A 4,934-nucleotide genomic window follows, 5' to 3' on the forward strand; every position below is an offset into this window, starting at 1 on the left:
TTTGCCAACAGTCTGAGGCTAAGAGGCAAAGAAGGAAGGCCCATAGCCAGGGAGACAGACCAGGGACAGACTGCACTTGCTCCCGGTGTGGAAGGGATTGTCACTCCCGGATTGGCCTTTTCAGCCACACTAGACGCTGTGCCAGAACCACCTTTCAGAGCGCGATACCATAGTCTTTCGAGACTGAAGGTTGCCAATACAAATAAGCATTCAAGCTTATAGTGACATTAAGGCAGGCTGAATGCTTGCTAAAACTACATTGATGCTAATAGGAAGAAGGAAGTTAACTGCTTCCTGTTAGTGTCAATCTAGTTTTTTGTTTTTTTTCCAAGCATTCAGGCTGCCAGCAGCCTGCCTGAATGTTGCTCTAAGCTTGAATGCTTATAGCAACCTGTATAAGGAAGCTCATTCTCACTCTGGTAAGGTTCTAAACTATGTTGATGAGCAGATGGGGGGCAGGGAGCTCCTGGATACATGTATCCATGGAGAATTGAATCAATGGATATTGGATTTGCGGATACAGGGGGGCCCACCTGTATTGTATTGCCCCTAAATAAATCTATGGTATAGCCATATTTGGTATATTTGATCCACTTCTGGTTGCTGCACCTCAAGATGCATATTGAAGAGCTGAAAAGGTGAAACAGAGGACAACCAATATAATTAGAGGCTTGAAACACCTTCTTAAAGAAGTAAGACTACAGTGCTTGAGACTTTCTAGCATTGAAAAAGGCATTCAAGAGACAATTATTGAGGCTTCTAAAATTATGCATGATGTGGAAAATGAGGAGAGAAGTTTTTCTTCCTCCCTCATGACCCTAGAACTAGGGGTCATTCAGTGAAACGGATTGATTTAGGACAGAACAAAAGAGATACTCCTTCACACAGTGCATAATTAGTCTGTGGAATTAATTGCCACAAGATGTGGCCATGGCCACTAGCTTGGATGTGTTTAAGAGGAAACTCATCAACCTCATGGAGGGCAGATCCAGCAGTCAGGGCCTAGGAGAGGGGGGTAAAGGGGGTAATTTGTACCCAGGCCCAGGGTCAAAAGGGGGGCCCAGTAGCCAAAGGACGGGGACCAAAAATTTCTGGGATCTGACATTTTCCTATCTACTGGGGACACTACCATGACTAGGGATGCTGGAGACACTACTGATGCCACATGTGTGGGTAGACCTGGGCTCCAAAGACTTTTCCAGTTGTCTCTACCCTCCCCTCACCCTGCTTTGCCCCTTCCTGCCCCTGTTCTGCTTGCCTGTCACCACCTTCCCCTGCTCTGTTTCACCCCTCCCCCTTTGCAAAGGAATCCAAAAGAAACTTTGTACCCCCCGATAAAATTCCTCTCAGAGGCCCTCCTAGCAGTGGCTGCTTGTCATGATGCTGATGTGCTACCTTTGGGTTCAGCAGTAGCATGACTGATACCAGTTGCAGGGAAGAAGTCATGGAAAAGAAATTTGCTTTTCTCGGCTGCTTGTGGCTTCCCAGAGTTGCTGCTGGGTCTTTGTAGTAAACTGACCTGATCCAGCAGAGCTTTCTTAAGTTCTTAAAGAGGCTCACAGTCTTTAAAGCAACACAAAACAGACCACAGCAAGCAGTCACTGGAAAAAGCATTGTGCTGGATTGAATAGTGACACTCTGCTAACTACAGTGTAGGAGGAACACCACTGAAAAAGTGTCTCTTAGCCCCATTAGCGGGAGCAATACAACAGTTGAAAACAGGCTTATGCATCAATATGTACAATTTCATTGATTAATTCCACTACTGTGATGAACAACGGTGACATTTTGTTTTGTCTGAGAGTTATTGGCTGTGCTCATTCATGGACTCTGCCAAGGCAGCAGGGAAAGCGGAGAAAGGGCGACCATAAATAAAGCAAGCATCATCTACTCTGGCTGCAGTCTTGAGAACCACACAGCTAGTTCCATGTGCTTGGCTTTTGTGTTTATCAAATGGCAGCATCCCCCCCCCCCCCCACACACACACAAACACACACCACACACTCCTTTTACGCCAGACGGCTGTTTATACTCAGAAACAGTTTGCCATTTGCCAGGTGATTCTGTGCTTCCCAAGGAAAAAAGAAATGTCTCACTAGGTGTGCTTAAAGTAGTTTTCTGGATTATGGCCAGCATCTCCAACCTTTCCAAGGAACAATTCAGCATAATTTCAGAGGAGCAAAGCTGTACCAGTTAATCTTTCACCTGCAGCCAGCACTTCCTGGTTATTCTTTCCTTTTTTGCAGATAAGTACAAACTGTGCTAGGATTTTCACTTTAGGAAATCCACAGCTTGAACATAACGCTTTTGAGAAGATGTTCAAGTAGGAACTTTTAAGAACATAAGAAGACCCCCAAAGGTCAGGCCAAAAGTTCATCTAGTTCAACTTCCTGTATCTCATAGTAGCCCACCAGATGCCTCAGGGAGCACACAAGACACCTGCATCCTGGTGCCCTCCCTTGCACCTGGTATTCAGAACTAGCTAACTTCTAAAACCAGAGGTTGCACTTACCCATCATGACTTGTACCCCATGATGGACTTTTCCTCCAGAAATTTGACCAGCCCCCCTTCAAAGGCATTTAGGCCAGATACCTAAATTGGGCAGGAAGTCTGGTCTAGAGGGTAGAGCCTCCGTCTGCCTGAAGATAACATCCACAAGGTCGCCAGTTCGAGGCCACCGGCACCGTGCGACCTTGAAGCAGCTGACAAGCTGAAGCCGAGCTATTCCATCTGCTCTGAGCGTGGGAGGATGGAGGCCAGAACGTGAAGCCAGATCAGAATGAAACACCTTGAATGTAGTGGTTCTTGAAAGAAAGAACCTTCTTTGAAATTGTAAAAATCCCTATTTAATAAGGGATTTAAATAAAGCCTGCCTATGTAAACCGCCTTGAATAAAGTCTTGAATAAAGACCAAGAAAGGCGGTATATAAATACCTGTTGTTGTTGTTGTTGTTGTTGTTATTATTATTATACCTTCACTACATCCTGCGGCAAGGAGTTCCACAGACTAATTACACACTGGATAAAGAAATATTTCCTTTTGTCTGTTCCAACTCTTCCAACACTCAATTTTAGTGAATGTCCCATGGTCCTGTGCTGTGTGTGAGAGAAAAGAAAATCCCCCTATCCACCTCCTGCATAATTTTGTATGTCTCAATCATGTCCCCCCTCAGGTGTCTCTATTCTAGGCTGAAGAGGCCCAAACGCCGTAGCCTTTCCTCATAAGGAAGGTGCCCTAGCCCAGTAATCATCTTAGTTGCCCTCTTTTGCACCTTTTCCATTTCCACTATATCTTTTTTTGAGATGATCTCCACTATATCTTTTACTTGACCTCTGCCTTCATGTGACAAAACACAAGTGTTGCCCCTGTCTTATCAGAGAAGGCAACACTGCCCACAACCATTGTAATCAAGTAATGGCCCACCACTGCTACATCCCAAACAGTGCCAGTGATTTGACTTCATTGTGTTTCTTCTTATGTTTGCCTTTTCATCGCTCTGACAAGAATACTGCACATGCTTGGCTAGCTGAGATTAATTGAGCTTTATGAGTGTCTATGAATATGTTTTGAGTTGTTTTCCTCCAGCAGTTTATCCTGGTTTTTCCCTCAATTGCATGGGGTCCTTGTCATCATCTCAATTTTCTTTTAACCAGCTCATCAATTTTTGTTAGGCTCAGGCAAATCCTTATGCATTAAAAGGAAAGCAAAACAAAAGTGACATTCTCAAGTCCTGTTGAGTTAGTTGTAAGTTTCAGCAGGTAGAAGTGTTTTTCAAGGGACAGAAAGAGAAATACCAAAGAGAGTTACCAAAGACAACCCAATAAAATTGATTCAAAAGTAAGGAAAGGGTGAGTTTATCAAAACTATCAACTTCAATACCTTCGATAATTTCTGGTAATCACAATAAAAGTGGCAATGAAAATATGGATTACAATTAGAATACAAAACGTAGTGGAAATAGTGGAAATTGGCAAGGGCAGGTCACATATGGTGTCACATCTACATTGAGATGCTTGAGGTGTTCTCCAAACTAGCTTTCCTTATCACATAGGAAAGGAACGTGTATGTTCACTTCTCCTCACCACTTGTCTCACTGCCCTCTAATTATGATGAGGCGGGTCAACCAAGCTCCTCTTGAATGTACAGAACAAACACAACCTTGAAGTAGTTCTGTGTGATTAGAGGGCAGTGGGACATTTCCTTCCCTGAGGGAAAGGTACACATCCACACTTTTCCATCATATAATAAGGAAAGTGAATTCAGAGTATGGTCAAGCTATATCATTCGACAAGTTGAACAGTTAGAAGAACACCTTTCTAAAATGACCACACAAATTGTTCATTTTGCAGTTTCAGTGTCAAACTGGGTGAGTGCGATCGGTTAACTGTAGAGAGTTAGAATTAATTTACAGTATTTATATAGTGCTTTTCAATGAAAGTTCACAAAGCGGTTTACAGAGAAAATCAAATATCTAATGGCTCCCTGTTACCCTGCAGATGCCCAATCTCGTCTGATCTTGGAAGCTAAGCAGGGTCAGGCCTGGTTAGTACTTGGCTGGGAGACCGCCTGGGAATACTGGGTGCTGTAGGCTTATACCATAGTCTTTCGAGACTGAAGGTTGCCAACCAACCAACCAATGGCTCCCTGTCCCAAAAGGGCTCACAATATAAAAAGTTGCAAAAGAACACCAGCAGACAGCCACTAGAAAAAATACTGCTGGGGTGAGGAGGACCAGTTACTCGTTAACATTAAAATGGTACAGCCACTGTATTTTGGGGAGTAATTTCCAGATTGCTACAGGTATCAATGTGGGTAGTCTGAGACATCCATTATGTTCAGGAATGGAGGGATACTGTGCCTCAAATAGAGTTCTTGAAACTCAGGTTCTAGTGGACATGGGATTATTTGCAATTTGAACCTACAACCCAATTG

The 4,934-nt window shown here is 43.7% G+C and overlaps 1 pseudogene; it reads left to right on the forward strand.

Annotated features, from left to right (window-relative positions):
• The first annotated feature begins 4,472 nt into the window (after positions 1-4,472).
• Positions 4,473-4,593, forward strand: LOC136649796 (5S ribosomal RNA; annotated as a pseudogene).
• Positions 4,594-4,934: the final 341 nt, after the last annotated feature.

Source organism: Tiliqua scincoides, chromosome 4, assembly GCF_035046505.1.
Source record: "Tiliqua scincoides isolate rTilSci1 chromosome 4, rTilSci1.hap2, whole genome shotgun sequence".
NCBI lineage: Eukaryota > Metazoa > Chordata > Lepidosauria > Squamata > Scincidae > Tiliqua > Tiliqua scincoides.